Here is an 18,192-nt window from a genome sequence, read left to right as displayed (position 1 = left end):
CAATAGCGCAGAATTCCTCAAAACCCTCCTCGGGCGTCCATGCATCTTCCCAGTGCCAAGGAGAGGTGTCCTGCCCTGCGAGGGAGGTTGTATTTGTGTTAATGGAGAAGCCCACTGTCTTTCAACTCATCTGCTTGGTGAATTAGGCTGTAAAAACTAAACCTCTTGGTAATAGGTACACTTTCTCTAATCATCCAACTAATTACAGGGAAGAGAGAGACACTAAGAAGCACTAACATTGCTAATAAACTACAAAATCATTTAAACAGGGTTTTAAATCTCATAAAGAAGATGGAGAGTGGTGAACATTAAAAAGGTGTCCCAGTTACCAAAGCTTCAGTAGGACATGACATACAGGGCATTTCTTTGTCCTCTGATTCAGGCTGGTATTTACTGAACACCTACTATGTGACAGGCTGGGTGCTGGGCACATTCAGGGGTGGTGTCTCAGTTAGTCTCTATGACAATCCTGTGAGCTAGGATTTATAACCTCTACCTATCATTTTTTTCTTGAGCCATCTGAGGCTTAGTGAAGGTAAGTAAATACCTTAGTCATGGAGTTTATAAAAGGCAGAGATGAGACTGACACATAGGGCTTTTGGTTCCAAACCAGCATCCTCCAGCCTTCCCACCACATCCTGATCAAATTCCACTGGTCCTTCTTGATAGTTAGGAGAAGGGACCTCAGAGTGGCACACAGAAAAACAGCTGCTTAAAAAAAAAAGTAAATAAATTGATTCACTGAACCACTATTTGTCCTCTGCAGGAGTCAGGAGGTCTGATTTCTAGTATTCCATTGTATAAATAGACCATTATTTATTCATCCATTCACTTCTTGATGGAAATTTTTGTTTGTTTTTCATTGCTGTGAATGGGGCTGCTGTATGTCCAAACCTTTTTAAGAAACTGCCAAATTGTTTTTCAAAGTTATTGTACCTTTTCCATTCCCACCAGCAGTATATGGAAGTTGCAGTTGAGGTTAAGGGTGGGGCCAGGGGTGAGGGTTCCCATGGAAGGACAGGCGTTTGTGTGGTTTGAATGTCCTATGGATGCCAAAGGAGGGAGCCCCCAGGCTTTCGTATCAGCTTGGCCAGACGTGGAACAGAAGGGAAAGAGGGAGTAGCGAGGATTAAAAGTTGTCAGCAGTCAAACATCAAGAAAATAGATTTGAACTCATCACAATTCACCCCTGATATTTGACTGATAGCTGAAACAACCATGTTTCATTACATTGAATCTGAACTTAAGTAAGCCAGTATGGTGCTCTATGAGGCCATAAGTCCAAAGCCTGTGAGGAAGATGAAAGTTTCACTGAAATGCCTTGTTCAAGAACTCAACATTGTGTATCCTGAGATGTGAAATGACCGCCTTAGTCACTATAAGTGATTAATAAATGTAGAAAGATGTGTGACCTTGATGTATATTTGGTATCTGTGAGGCGAGATATTTCCAGAGTTCTTTATCCCAAGGCGGGAAACTTTGGTGATTGGTGAGACCAGACAGCCAGACTGTTAGCAATGGCTCAAGAGTTTGTAAAAAAATGTATAGATGGAGTCAGTTGTTGGCCAGTGTATCTAGTGCTGAAATGATTGTGTAAAATTTGGCCTATTGTGCCTATGCTTGGGTCCCATCCATTATCAGGGATGTCATGCTTAACAGATGAAGATCAGCAACATTCCACTAAGCTCCATCATGTTGATGGTGATGATGCTGTCCGTAAAGTGTATCAACTTCAATTGCGATTCACTTGGTTAATCTTAAGGGGCTTCCCAGGTAGTCAAGGTGTCTGGGAGAGGAGAGATCTCATTCAGCACCATATCATCCGGTAAGGGACCTAAGACAGAGGAGGTCACCTGCTCCTACAAGTGGGACAGAGAGCCCAGGTTTGGCTCCATCCTGTAACAAAGAGGCCTCAGTAGCTATACTAAATTTGTAGGATGCTGCTTCCATAATCCAAGGCATAATAGGCATTTGGGTAGAGAAAGTCACAGGGTTAAGGCCTCTATTTCCAAGAAAGCCCAGTATGTGGCCAGCAATCGCTGCTCTAATGGCATATAGCATGAGGCTGAGATCGTCATTTTCTTTCATTGGAAGCCCATGGCCAATTTATGGCCATCATGGCAGGGCCAGAGACTCCAGGAGGCACAAGAAGAGACTGCTAAAGATTATACAGTGAAGGAGTCTTCAGAGGGTACTGAAGGAATGTCTGTTGTATTGCAATTTAGACAGATTTTAGAGCCTTTTTTTCTAGGGGTCTCATTCAGGGTGGGTCAATTTGCAATAACAGCATAAATCAGCTTGAGTAAAATTTGTAAAGAAAGAGTATGTTGACTCCAGAACCCAAAAAGGCCTAAAAGACTTTGGTATTATTTTTACATTATGAGTACTGAAAGGGTCAATATCTGTTTCTTGACAGTGTCAAGGATGGAGCAGCCTTTGGTTTATGAAGTAATTTTCAGGAATTTTACCAAGGTAGCAGGGCTGTGTACTATGTGTAGGGCAATGAATCATCCCCCTTTTGTAGATTTTTTGTGAATATTTTTCCTGACTTAGTATGCCAAATGAATTTCCTCAGGGAGGGATGTCATCAATAAAACATCATACCTGTGCTTCTGGAGAAAGGTAGATGTGGTTAAGACCTTGTCTGCAAAAATTGTGAGTGATGACAAGGCTGCTGAGATACCCCGTGGATAGCAGGAAAAGCTGTATCATGTTCCTCTGGAGGTGAAGGCAAACTGAGGCTGGGAGGCTGCTGAAATAGGCATTGACAGACATATTAGTGAAATCTATAATAGCAAAAGATTGCTGATTGGATGGAGTGCGTAATTTCAATAAGATTGAGTATAGAGGCATAAATGTGTGAGACTACAGCATTAAAGTTGTGCTAACCCACTATGTGGCATTTATTCTTTCCAGGTTTAACAACAGATGAAATTGGGCTGTTAAATGGAGTTGCAGTGAGCATAATCCTTTCTTTTCGAAATGGACCTTGTATAATAGATTCCAATCCTTGAAGGCCCTGTTTTACTTTAGATTGAGCTATACTAATTATTTTAACTGGGAGAGATAGTCCATAGGATCTCAGTTTGTCAAGCCAATTTGTAAGTGCCTAAGACAATTTAATTTTAATTTATTACTCGTTGAGTCAGAGTATCCATGCTCGCTATGGGATATGATAGAGTAATGGGTGAGAAGACCATGGGAAATTTAGGCCAAGAAATAGTTCTGATGGTTAGAGTGAGGCATCTCACCTTATCTATTTTATGTTTAAGGAAGCCCCTAAGATTGTAGTGGGTACCTCGATTAAATTTAGCAGATGCCAAAGTAGAAGTGTAATTTGAACCCCAGTATTGATTAAGGCCATGAAGTTTTTCCAATTGGTGCATTTCAGCAGATGTTAGTTAATGCGGAACCTATGTTGTAGAGGCACAAAGCCAATGGTACCCTTTTTGTCTTTTATTGTATTAATTCTTATAGTAAATTTTTTGGATTTAAAATTGTGTCAAATTGTGGACATTTGTTTCAGTTTTTTGTTGTTGTTATTGTTTCCTGCCCTTGTACCCAGATTTCTTTCTTTCTTTCTCTCTCTCTCTCTCTCTCTTTCTTTTTTGTCACTGAATATACTTTGGTGGGGGTGAAGATGGACTACCCGACTCATGTTCATAAACTTCTTCCTCCAGAGAACCTCAAATGATTTTCATCTGGGTTAGACCGCCCCTTCATGACAATGGTTGATTTATAGGGTTTCAGGGTTTATATTGTGTTTGAACTAGCCCCTTTGCTGTGCCTCCAGGGTGTCACGGGTAATTCTCTCCTAGGTCCTTGAGGATCAGAATCTTTGTTGCAACAAAGGGATAGGCAGCAGCAGCAGAGGTATTTAAGAGTCCTGGTGAACCATGTGCTCTTAGGAGTGTGGACCTCAGTACACCATATAATGTCTTCTCTCTCTCTCCTCCTTAATGACTGCTCTTTCTTGTGTGACCACTTGATGGGCCCATATTTCTGACAGGGTGTAGTCTTTCCCCTGTCTAGCATTGGGCACAGCTTCATTCTAAGACTCACACGTAGGTCTGAGCTGAGACACACGACCCAGGGCCACATTAAGGAAGGTCCCAATACCATCCTCCTGTCCTTAAATGCCAAGTATTGAAATTTCTGACATAGGTTGGCTAAATCTATAACAGTGGGTCAGTAGGACTTCACAAATACCAAAGGGTACAAACATTCAGTTATAAAATGACTAAGTTCTGGGCATCTTATATATGGCATGGTGACTGTAATGTGTAATGCTGTATTGTTTACTTGAAAATTCCTAAGAGAGTAGATTGTAAATGTTCTCACCGCCCACACACACAAAGGTAGCTATGCGAGGTGATGGAGGTGTTAATTAACTTGATTTTGGAAATCATTTCACAATGTATATATATCAAATCATTATATTGTACACTTCAAATATATACAGTTTTTATTTGTCAATTATACCTCAATAAAGCTGGGAAAAAATGAAATGGCTATATGATACCTTAAAAAACAAAACTAACAAACAAAAAGAGTATTATATCATTTTGTTTTGAAAAGAAATCTGGAATTATACAGTGCAAAGTCTTAGCAACAATTATTTATGGGTGATAGGAATCTTTGATTATTCTTTTTGATTATTTTATATTCTATTTTCTCAAATTTTTTCAGTGACTGAGAATTAATTATGTAAATCCAAAAAGTTCAATTTTGCCAATAAAGACATTTAAATGGAGAATCATACCCCTACCGCTCCCCAAATATTTTTAAACATTTTTTGACCTGATACGTGGAGGGGCCAGGAGGTTTTCAAAAAAGCTGAAGGCTTCAGAGCAAGGAAGGAGTAAAATTAAAATATTTAAAAAAAAAAGAAATTATTGTGGCTTTTCCCTGTAGTGATATATGCTGTATCATTTTAGGGTTATTAGAACATGTGTTGGGGAAAAATAAATAGGTACAATTATGTTTAGATGGTTCCACCATCTGTTAGTTATTTCAGCTTTACCTCTGAATAATATTAGCAGGGAAAATTAGTCTTGTGGTGTAATTTTCATGAAATAGTCCCTCCTCTCCTACTCACACACACCTGGGAATCACCACTTGGAACATAGATTACATTATTTTCCCTTATTATATGATGTATCACTTCTATCAGTGCTTGTAGGACCCTAATGAAGAGAAATCTTAATAGTATTGGCATAGTGAGGCAAAAACTGTTAATAAGTAGATATAGTTCTGCATAGTCATTAGATTTGAGTGTATTGGAAAAGCCACAGTATATTGTGTTGACAAAATTGTATTACAAGGCCAATCAATTTCTATATGGAGTTTTGTTATTCTGTAATTTGTGTAAGTAATGCTGACTGTTCTTGAATACCACAGGTACACAAAAAGAGGAATAGATGATGGGAGGAAGATAGATTATTTAATTTATTTCTCAATTGGCACTTTGGGTAGAGAAATCTGCCTCTCATCTGTTTTTATATGGTTCATTTTGCAGCTGTGTTTATTGTTTTAATAAGTAAATGTGTTATCTCATTAGGGAAGCAGTTTTGTGAATATAGCAACCTAAGTTACTTGTATCCACCCACAACATGTATGCCCCAAATGGAACCCTAAGAAGAAGGTTATTAAATCAAATAAAGCTGAAGGATAGACCCTGTGGGGTGGAGGCTGTAGACATCGTGAGGTGGTCACAGCAAAAGCAACATATTGCCTTTTACGCAGAGCTAGCAATGCTCGCAAAGGTGTTTTTTCTTTCCCTGAGTCCTTCTAATAATAAAGCTATTCAGAAACGTGTGGTTGTTTCCCAGCAACAAATGCGTATGGCAAACTACCAACCAGATTGCAGATGGAAAATAAGTTTATTGCATCCACTTTAGACACTCCCTACAACTCATAATGCCATAGAGGCTGAGGAGGAGAGATCTGAGTCTACCTCTGGTGCTGTAATTAAAGTTTTAAAAGCTCCAGGCTTTGGATTAAGGAAGAGTGGCCTTTATTCTCAAGCGAACAGCTGCCCTGGTAAATTCTAACAGCGTCTCCATTAGTAGGAGTGGTAGTAGATACAGATTGAATCAATCAATCACTCAGTCAATTAGCGTGTATTTATTGAACACCAACTATTCCCCAGATTCAAATCTCAGTTTGTTAGCTGTATGACATTGGTGAAGAGTCCAGAAAGAAGAGGATGTTATTTCTAAGCAAAATAGGAAGGAAAGAAATGACATTGGCCACATATAACAGGCTGAGAATAGAAAATTTGAACTTGTTCTATTCTGTTTAAAAGTGTTTCAAAGAAGAAAGCAAGAAAGAGATTTAGTTTAGCTAAATGATAGGCTTTGGGTGCTGGGTTTTCAAATTGTTTTGCTTGTAAGTAGGTAACTGTGTGTGAGGCAAGAGTTGCACAAAAGATTCAACATATGCACTGGCTCATTTTCCATGTGACTCCTCTTTGTGACAACTGCCATTTATAGAACAGTTACTAAATTCATTGTCTCATTTTGAACCTGCCGGATGAGACACATTAGCCTCATTGTATAAACAAGCAGGGAGAATTAAGCCATTTGCTCAAGGATGCTTAGCAAGTAAATGAATAGTTGGAAAATGAACCCAGATCCGTCTGACTCTAAAACTTGTGTCAGGTTTAGGTATTTGAATGACCTCATTGCTGGATTTCACTTGTTTGACTATGGCTTTCTACTCATTTGTGTCTGCTCCAGGAAATCTTTGCACTATTCTGTCTGCACACGGTCTGTTTTCATGTATCCCCATTGTGTCTCAGTGTTTGAAGAAAAGCAGCCAGTTACTGCAGTGTGTGGCCACTTACCACAAATGGCACTGGTGGCTCCTTAAATAGAAGGGTGATGCTGCTATTGATTTCTGAGACTCTGAAGTTGTGATTCAACCTAGACTAAGATCAAGTTCTTGCTGGTGTGTGATGAGGCAATAGCACAACTAGGGACTTACTGTGACTGCTGTGGCGAGTCCTTCCTTCAATCAGAGGTGAGGCAAGGTGGCAAATCCAGGTTGGAATTATCACAGGGACTGGGCGGCAGCTCCCTACCTCCTCTCTGCAGTAGCACTGGTATGAAAACATGGGGGAACACGTTTTATCCTAACAACAGGCACCAGGACTCTCTTTAGGGAGGGAGATACGAATGTGGAAAATCAAGTGTTTGGTGCAAAGTATGGGACCCAAGGACTTCAGAAATAAGGCCCAAGAGCCTCTTCTTTGATGTAGTGAGGACTTGGTGACTGTAGGTGGGCAGAAGTCTAACAAAAGAAGAAATAGGAGAGATCAGAGGGGAGAATGAATTTGGGGCTAGGTCCTGATTGATGAGGTTTCCAAAAAGTGCTTTGGAGAGGAGAAATAGACCACTTTGTTCACTCTGTGATGTGTGACGTGACACCTCCTCTATGAAGACAGGCATGTTTCATGTGAGTTGAGAGTGTGGGTGGGAAGTTGATGAGAAATCAATGAAGGGACTTAATTTTAAGTCTGGGTCAGTGTGATGAGCAACAGAAATCCTAAATGAGGAATCTGGAGTCCAAGAGGTGGAGAAGGCCACAAGAGCAGTAGTCTCCTAGGTATTCTCAGAAATAATGAGAGAAGGGCTTTGGACTCATACAAGCCATGGCGTTACACACGCACACACACACACACACACACACACACACACAACACTATGTGGTGTTGGGGAAGGCATGCTGTGTCACAAATCATTTTGCTGAGATCTTGACAGTTGAGGTTCTAGCTAACATCTTGTTTATGCTTTTTCCCCCCACACCCCTACAATTGAGCAGTTAGATCCTACTAATCCAAGTGATTAAAAGTATGGGCTTTCCAGATACATATGAAGAATTCTGGGAAAGGAGAGTCAATTTGTTTACAAGGCCACTCAGGAAAGTTAATCATACCTGAGAATGACTGTGTCATGCATCTCTTGCCAAGTGATGTGCAGAGAGAACAGCCGCTCACTCCAAGATTCTCAGAAGCATAGTTCGTACAACTCTGCGCTCAGACCTCAACTTGTAGCTGAGTTTGCCTAGTCCATTACTGCCTTGATCTCTGCTCAGTAAGTGATTGGGGGAGTGATGGTGCAGCAGGACGCAGGCCTGGGCATGCTGTGCTCCTGGAACAAATGTGGTAGACAGGTCTGGTTGGAGGACAGTGGAGGGCTACATGGATTCCTTTGAAGATACCCAGTTAGTGTATCTTGGTAGGCAGTGTCTTAGTCAGTTCAGGCTGCTGTAACAAAGTGCCACGACTGAGTGGCTTATAAACAGCAGAAATTTATTTCGTATAGTTCCAGAGGCTGGAAGTCCAAGATCAGGGTGCCAGCATTGTCGAGCTCTGGTGAGGGCTCCTTCCAGGTGTCAGACTGCTAACTTCTCATTGTATCCTCACATGGTGGAGAGTAGAGACAGAAAGCAAGCTCTCTTGTGACTCTTATAAGGGCACTAATCCCATTCCTGAGGGCTCTACCTCATGACCTCATTTAATCCTAATTACCTCCCAAAGGCCCCACCTCCTAATACCACCACACTGAGAGATAAGGTTTCAATATATGAATTTGGGGGGGACACAAACATTCAGTCCATAACAGGCAGTAATTGGCAGGGTAAATGAGGAAACAGTCTTAGGAATTTGCATTCCAGGCTTAGGTCACACGGATTGTAACAGAAAATGGGTTTCAGGCTGTTGATACTTCTCTACAGTGGTTACGTTTCTTAAAAATGTTTATGTCTCTGAGCCAACTGCTGGCATAAAACAACCTCCCTCAACCATGCCAATCAAGACCAGACCCAGTTTCTCTGCTATATGCCACCTCTACTTGTCCATCATAGCACTTGTCAGAATCCAGAAAGCTATGCTGTTTCTGTAGTTATTTGATAATGTCTTTTTTCCCTGTTAGATTTCCACATTCTGTAAGGGCAGGGCTGGGTCTGCATTTCTCTCCATTATATTTCAAATGCTATTCCTGAACTTTAATGATTATGCACTGAGTGACTATGAAATGAAGAGAATCCTATAATATGAATGAGTGGCTGATGGAAACTGCATAAGAATTTTTTCTAAGGGTAGCATGTCATGCTTGGTCCAGGACAGGAATATCATTACAGGTGTTAATTTCCAAATCAACTGATATGTAAACCTGCCTGAACCAGTTAATTGAGGAGGTAGGAATGACTTTCATTGAGGAGTGGGATTAAGATCCAAAGGCTGGAGTGATGGGGATAGTGTTGTACTAAGTGTAAGGGGCAATGCCAAGACCCCCCACCATGGTGATTTGCAAGAATATAAAATTAGCTCATTTTGGAAATCTTACCACTTGAATCAGGTAACAGCCAGTCCACTGTGGTGAGGGTCAAGGTGATGAACATGGCTACTGGGCCCTAGTTCTCTGAATCAATGAACCAATGCCAGTGAGGAGACTTAAACAAAAGGAACTTAAATAAGAACTACATACAGGGCCATAAGCTGCAGTAGACACACCCTCCCTTCCCATTATTCAAAGGACTATCAGCACCTCCCACCAATTGTCCCACTTACTGTCTCAGGTCAAGTGAAATGGACAGGTTATCTGCTTCCTAGGGTTGCCGGGAGAATCTCTTCTCATTTAATCAACTCTCCCTGTACAGTTGAATCAATATCCATTGTGTCTTCCACCATCTCTATGCAGATACTCCAAGATAACACTGCCTTTCTGGAAAGTACAATGGGATCATTATGTTGCACACTTCTCCTTACTCTGAAGTTTTGTGACCAGCAGATATAGGAGTGTTAAAAATAAATAAATAAGATGGCCTCTAGGCATGCTATAATAATTCTCTCTTTTTCCAAGCTTTAGGCTGTCAAGCCCTGGGAGTCTGTAAATTCAACTTAGTTCTTAAATCTGTAACTCACACAATTGAATTTTAAGTGTGATTTTCAGTGAAATAAGAGGTTCTTTTAGGGACACACAGAAGATCTCTTGTTCTTTGTCAAGTGAGCTAAGATTTTAAGCCTTGAGCTTGTCACTTTCTTTCTGCATGTTCTCGGTACAGTAAGCCGATATCCTAGCCCATATGCATCAATAACAGACACTTGGTTCCACAAGTTTCTTTAGCTACTTTATCACAATCAAGGACAGATGACAATTTAATGAATCACGATGTACGACATGCCAAGAATTACTGATTTCTATTTTCCCATTGGTGAGGAGCTCAGCACACTATTCAAGGCCAAGGATACAACTAAACTAGTGCATGAATCTCATTTATGAGGTTTTGTTTCCCAGAATTATGCTTGGTTGCAATATAGTAGCAGACTCAGTGTCCAGTTAGAAAGAGAGAAATCATACTAAATACGGCAACAGAAAGAATTTAGCATATTAAATTGGATAAAGAGGTGTTAGAGAATGGAAAGATCGAAACAGAATATCAGGGTACAACAGAGTTACACCTCTATGGCTTAGGGCATGAACAGAAGGGGTTGGGGTTTTCAGAATCTAGAAACTTAGAGAAGATGACCTGGAGAACTGAGACTCAGACTTGTAAGAAGGGGGTGCCACACAGCTGCAGCTAATAGCATGGAAGCTTAGAGAAGGGGCTTTACAGATCTAGGCTCCAAATTCTGGAGAGGAGGCATTGCTTGATTACTCTTGGTACCTCAGGAGATCAGAGGTTAAACAATGTAGAGTTTGGGTTCAGACCTCTGGGAATGGGCCGTGTCCCAGTAAGTGCTAGTACTTTTGAAGGGACACAGTGATATTATTTCCTGGAGGACTGAAATTATCGGGGACTGGAGCCTAACTGCTAACTGCTTGGGCCATTGCTGGAGTGAGGCTGGAGTGGTGCTGACGGGAAGAGCAGGCAAACAGGAAGGAGCCAGCCTTGTCCTCCCTCTTCCTGCCTTCCAGTTTCAACCTAGCACCCTGCATTGGTGGAACTTAATAGGAAGCCACCTGAAAAATGAGAAATATGGGTTTTAGAATTCCAACCACGTCATTATAAAGCAGAGTATAGATGGATTGATTTAGAGATGAGTTATGTATTTTAAAATAAACTTAATGTAGCTTTTAAACAATATTTGTATATAAAATTGAGAAGGAGCCAGTCAGTTAAGCTCAGGGAAAAGTACAAGGTTAGGATGTGGGGAAGAGAGAGAAATATTAATATACTATGTTTATATGTAAGATAGAGTCAAAAGTTGTGTCACAAAGTGTTAAATGTTATATGAACCTAGTTAAGGAAAGTCTGTGTGTGTGTGTGTGTGTGTGTGTGTGTGTGTGTGAGTGTGTGTGTGTCCGGGTTCTTATCTCTCCCAATAATTAGAACTTGAGTATAAATAGTTCAAATTATATTTACCTTAAATTACTCATATCCTTGCTTTTTTGAAAATTACTTTCATTGAGTTAAGTGTAATGCACTATAATACAGCAAATCATCATAAATGAAGATATTCAATCCAACGTTAACATAAAACATAAACTATGAAGTAATGAGAGCTTATTGAGTAATCCTTATGACAATGGCTTTTACTTTTTCTGGCGGATTCATGATTTGTAATAAAACAGTATATTAGAACCTAAATGTAATAAGCCATTCAATTTGTCTCTGCAAGAATAAAAGAGGAGAGCCATTTGAAATTTCTAAAAAAAAGTGTTTTTGCTTTTAGAGTGTAGGACCATCAAAAATATCATGGTAATGGTAAAAGCTTTTTGCATAAATACTGGTTCCATTCTCCCTGTACAGAAAGTGAAAGGAAACAGAGAAGTCTTGCTTGACTTAAGTATTGTGTATCACCAGTGTCTCTGGAATCCAGTAAAAGATGGAAGAAGACCATTCTGGACATGATTTAAGGAAGATGAGTGGCAGCAAAGAATGGGGAAAAGCTAGGTTTGAGAACCAATTGAAAATGGACAGGACCGGTTCTGAGTTTTGTTCAAACTGTTGTGTTGATAAATAATTGTACCATTTATTGCCAAGCAATCCTGAGTAATCAGGAGAGAGGTCCATTGAAGTTGTCTGGATGTAAAAGCAAAGCATTTTGCAAACGATGTTTGGTAGACTGAAAATTTTCTGCTGGAACAGTTGGAGGCTGTGCATATCTTTTTAAATTTAGCACCCGGAAGAGAATCTTCTGAACGATGATCAAGTTCAGGGCATCCTGATAAGACATAACAGAGAGAGGAAAACAACCTTCTCTATAAGAGGAATTGAGCTTCGAAACTGCAAAGAGTTCTTTGAGGTTAAATAGCATATTCTTAATCCTGGAGATAGTGATCTTTCTAGAAAGAGCAACATGGCCAAAACAACGAGAGACTGTTTTGAAATTCTAGATGGAAAGATGGGAAATGAGCCCCACTCTGTCTTTGTCATTCTGTGTTTGGAAAGGTGGAAAAACTGGCAGATTCAAAAACAAACAAACAAGCAAAAAGGGAATCCTTCACATTTTCATTTTGATTTTGGTGAGAGTACTTCTCAGGTTCACCCTCAATGCCAGTTTCTTGGTGGCGAGATTTTTTTTTTTTTTTAACAAACACATCATCAGTTGGCAGTTTTCTGCAGGATTCCTTGAGAAAGAATGAATGTTAAACCACATGAAGGGGCTAGACTCAAAGTCAGCTGCTGATGGTGTGATTTGGGGCTTGGCTGCATCACACTTATTTGGATCCAGAGTCCTCAGTAGGGTAACTGCTTTATGAGCACTCATGTTGATCAGAGCTCAACTGCCAAAAAATAACTTCCAAATACTGATTTGGAAGTCAACTGAGTGAGTAACCTCAATCAAGCCAAAAAACACCAATGCCCTGGTGACCTCTCCGTCTATGAATATGCATCCTCTAGACGCTGACATTCTGTACCTCCCATGAGGAGCACACGTGCACTGAAAGCCAGGAGTGGACAAGACGCTGGCTCTATGGATTCAAAATGAACGAGGCACAACCCCCGGCCTAAAGATGTTCACTGTCTTCCGAGGGGAGATAGAAGACTGTGTAATGAAGTAAGAGCTAAAATAAAGGTATCCTCAGGTTATGGCGGGAGCACAGTGGAGGACAGAGAATGGAGTAGGATGGGGAAAGACAAATCAGAGACTATTCTTGAAGACATGTGGTCTGAGTCTTGAAATATGAATGGGGCTCGTGAGGTAGACAAAGAGGAGTAATAATATTAATACCAAGAGAGAACACGTGCGAGTGCTTATGGTGTGCCAGGCACATGCTAAGTGGTTTGGGAACAGTACCACATTTAATACCTCAACATTGTTATGAGGTAGACATTATCATTATTATCCCCATTTTATGGATAATATAAATGGAAATTCAGAGGGGTAAGTGGTGAACAGAACATTCAAACTTTTTCTGTGAAGGGCCAGATGATAAATATTTTTGGCTTTGGGAGTCAAATGGCCTCTGAGACAATGACTCGATTCTGCCATTGTAACATGAAAGTAGTTTTGGGACAATATGTAAATGACTGAGTGTGGCTGTGCTCAAATGAAACTTTATTTACAAAAACAGGCTGGGGACAAGATTTGGTGGGCCTACAAGTTGAGATGCTCAACAGAATATGTAGGTCTGGGATTCAGATGAGAGGTGAATTGTGTTTGCAGGAGATAATGAGGTCTTTAACTTGAGCCATGTTGCCTCGTGGGAGATGTTGGAGAATAGATTTTATTACCAGTTGGATTGCCAGATTAGATGCCATAAATATTTGCTGAGCATGTTCCAAGGGCTCAGTAGTATGTTAGGTTAATGGATCTTATTATTATTTTACATTATGATGATGATGATACACAAGAAAGTGAACAATGGGTACTTCTTCAATATTAAAGCTATGTTGAGAGCGACATAAGAATTCAGAGGGAAAAAATCACAAGAAAACAAGAAGCAATGCCTTTTAGGATTTTAAATTATATATACATTAGAAGCATATGCAGTTTTTTTATGTTATTATGCATGTAAATATCTTTTAAGTACGCATTCATTGTCCCATGTTTGGTTTGGTCCATGTGACTTCTAGTTTCTCTAATTAGGGATTATTAAGAAGCCATTTGCTGGAATCTGAAACTACTGTCACTCAGTGAGAGCAATAATCATTGAGTCATGTGGCCACTGCTTGTTTCCAGAATTTGCTTTCATATCTCCAGGCCTAGTTGACCAGAGTAAATGAAACATATATGGTCCTTGTAGTCCTGGGGCTGATAGCCTAGTGATGGAGGTAGAATTGGCCAATGACCCATGGCATTAAATGTATATTCATAGCTGTTACTTATATTACAAAGGGGAAGTTCATGGTTTTATCAGAGCTTGTAAAGTGGGAATTTCACCCAGTGAAGGGCTAGGGAGTCAAGGAGGCTCACAGTAATCCAGGAAGCAGGAGCCATCTCAATGGAGCCAGCTCAGTAACCACCTGTGCCTCAGACAAAGGCTCTTTCTTTGAGGTCTCATTCTTCCCTTGCAGCTGATGATGCAAACCATGCACGGGGAGAGGAAGGCTCATTACCGGGGGCTCATGTGCAACCATCTCCAATGTTAACTGCCTAACCGCCTCTTCTGTGTTAGCACTGGCAGGAATTTATTATATCTTTGGGATAGAGAATATCCCAGCCCATATATTAATATTTGGAAATAGGCAGTATTTTCTGCTTTGCTTAGCCTACAATGACTAATGGGAGCCTTAATAGCTTCAGAATATTTCCTCAAAGTAAAAATCTAGGAAAATTCATATTACGTGAGTTGAGTATGTGAACTCTCCTGCTATTAAGGTTACTAGACGTTTTTCATGATGGGCCTAAAATATCCCTCAGAGAGAGCTGTAGAAAATGAGGCCCATTTTAGTGTATGTCCTATCTGTATGGCAACAACATTCTAAAATAAAAACTATAGAAAGAAAATAAAATTTTTATCTCTGGTTTGAAATTTGCTCTATGAATATATTTGGATTTTAGACATATGTACAATAAATCAGAAGACAGTTTTCCTAAAAATGCTTTTCTTTTCTTATGTTTCCTCTTCTTCCATGTTATGGGCTGTGTTGTGTCCTCTCAAAATTCACATGTTGAAGTTCGAACCCCAAGTGCCTCAGAATGTGACTGTGTTTGGACATGGGGCCTTTAAAGAGGTGATTAAGTTAAAATGAGTTCGTTAGGATACGCCTTAATTCAGTATGATCATTGCCCTTATAACAAGAGAAAATTTGCAGAGAGAAGACCACGTGAAGACTTGGGGAGAAGACAGCCATCTACTAGCTGAGAGAAGAGCCTCAGAAGAAACCAACCCTGCCGATGCCTTGATCTTGGACTTCTAGCCTCCAGAACTGTGAAAAAAATAATTTCTGTTGTCACTCAGTCTGTAGTACTTTGCTATGGCAGCTCTAGCAAACTAATACATTCCATAAGAAACAAACAATTTAAGACTAACCCAAAATTACAAGGAAAATGAATTTAGGAGTTCATTTTGACGAGTTAGTTTGTAATTGTGCACTAGTCTCTGATGTGATTCCTAGGCACAAACCTTCTCTCTTCCACATACAGCGGATAGGAACATTTCTCATGACATGATTGTTTTTGCTTTGCTCTCAGTGTGTGACACATCATGGTGGTAGTTGGATTTATTTATCCCTCCATTGACTCTGGACGTAATCTAGACAGGGACATTTACCACATCCGATATTTAGCATGACAGTGTTAGAGATGCTGATGGTACTCAGGGCAAGTTACCCCAGGAAGCACCACTCTGGTATGCAGATTATTTCGAGCTGAAGACAATAAAGACTCAGAAAACTCAGGAAGAATATTTGAGTTTCCCCTCCCAAACTGCCTAAAGAATTTAAAACAAAAGATCTGTTTCAGGAAGGAGTTATTATCATGATGGCTGTAATGATAATGTAAAATAGAGCCACATTCTCTATAGATGGCCCTGAAAAGAATTGTCAGACAAACATTTGCATTTCTATCTCCATGTGAATTGTCTTCTTCCCCTCTGAAATCCCAGACCACTACCCACCCCCAACACCTTCCTATCCTTTAGCTGCAATACTTAAGCAAGCAGCTTAGACAGAGGGACGAACTGCTCATTTCTGAGTTTCTCCCATGTATACATGTTATTAAACTTCGTATTATTTTCTCCTGCTAACTTGTCTCGTTAATTATTTGGCCAGCCATAAGAACCTTAAGGGAAACGGCAGAGGGGGATTCTCCCTCTTCCCCCGACAATGCCAACCGAAAAGACTGCATTTCAAGAAACAAACATGCTGACCATAAAAAACAAAATGAATGCTCACGAAATGAAGAACCACATGCATAAGAATGAGCAGAACTGCTCTGAGGAAAAACCATAGGCATCTCCAGTTCAATATGAGCATCTAAACTGATGCTAGTTATTCAACATCTTTCTGAGAGCCTTAACTATTTTCAGAATAGGGGAGTCTATGTTCCCAGAGGATTTAACCTCAGGCTTCCCTCAAATACCAAGTTGTCCTACATTAGAAATAGACTTCAGGGCCGGCCCTGTGGCTTAGCTGTTAAGTGCACGCTCTGCTACCAGCGGCCTCGGTTCGGATCCTGGTCGCGCACTGACCCACTGTTTCTCCATGCTGAGGCCACGTCCCACATACAGCAACTAGAAGGATGTGCAGCTATGACATACAACTATCTACTGGGGCTTTGGGGAAAAAAAGGAGGAGGACTGGCAATAGATGTTAGCTCAGAGCCAGTCTTCCTCAGCAAAAAGAGGAGGATTAGCATGGATGTTAGCTCAGGGCTGATCTTCCTCACAAAAAAAAAAAAAAAAGAAATAGACTTCAGCTTGTGAAAACTAACCCCCCTGACTTTACAGGAATGTGACTGATAACTCTTGTGTAAATTGAGGCCCCACACTATGAGAATTAAATGGATTGTAATGGCTGAATAGGGTGTCATCACCAAGAGAAGTCCCATAAATCAGTAAGCACAATTTTACCCACAGGCCTTCTGGTGTGAGGCCAAGGTGTAGCCCCAGAAATGTTTCTTTGAGTCACCTCCTGGAGTCAGCCTTTTAGAGCTGCTTCTCCACCTGTAAGTCTTTGGACAGAGATAGAATTAGTGAACATGGCAAATTCAGTCAAGGGTGATCCTGGGGTCCAGGAAGACTCTGACCACAACAGCAATGTGTTTGAAGCTTTTAGAGCTTAATATACTTTGTTGGTTGTCATTCGCTGAAAATGACGGAGGATGCTGCTCATCAAACGTTGTGCAGCCTTCAGATGGGGCCATTGTCCCTCTGCAAAGATGACATTCCTCTGCTGGGGAGCCAAAGTGAAGAAGGAGGTCAGGGGTGTGGGAGGTGCCCTCACGGTCTGGCCTGCCATTGCTTAAAAGTTTTAAACTTGAGGTTAAAATCTATGCATCTGACATTTCATCTTCTTACTTCTGTTAATACAAAAGAAGTACCAAAATTTTTTCTTTTTGAGTCTCCGAGGAAAGTCTGGCTTCATTTAATATTGTGATTTAAAAAACACGTCTTGCTTTTTCTGCTTTATAGGCAATCTCTTCAATTCGATATAACACCATATTTATTTAAGGCTGCCAAGTGCTGGTCTTATAGGGCATGCAGAATGTAAGGACTACGGTGGTCCAGGAGCCTCTGACTTTGACTTTTAGGTTCATGAATATCTGTGATCCCAAGGCAGGGCTAGCTTCCAGGGTGTCAACCAGTGCAGTTGCATAGAGTCCACACTCAGAAGGGAACCCCTATTCTTGGGGTTTAATGCTCTATAAGTACTGTCACAAAATTCTTAATGTCATGTTTGACTCTATATTTTGCAAGTGAAATCTAATGAGACAATGGACCATGGACTGGCAGCTGGGAGTCTTATTCATGTGCTGTGCTGTCTGTCTCTCCTGGGCAGGTTCTCAGCCCACTTCCCTGCCCCTCTACAGTGACTGCTGACACCTTGTGTCCCCTGCAGGGGCCTGGGCACAAGCATGGGTCTGCACTGGACCTGCAAATTTCCCTATGCCCAAGGGTGTGCAACATTAAACAGCAAATAAAAAACACCACAACAGGTCGAGAAAAGATAGTGGAAGAAAGGAAAAATATTTTTCCCCCTGCTTTTTGAATAGAGACCCCATGTTTTTATTTTGCACAGGGCCCTGCAAATTACATAGCTGGTCCTGACCCAAGGCCATCTCATCCAACAGTAAAT

This window comes from Diceros bicornis, chromosome 6 (genome assembly GCF_020826845.1).
Source record: "Diceros bicornis minor isolate mBicDic1 chromosome 6, mDicBic1.mat.cur, whole genome shotgun sequence".
NCBI classification, from domain to species: Eukaryota; Metazoa; Chordata; class Mammalia; order Perissodactyla; family Rhinocerotidae; genus Diceros; species Diceros bicornis.
Note: the sequence above shows the minus strand (reverse complement) of the source record.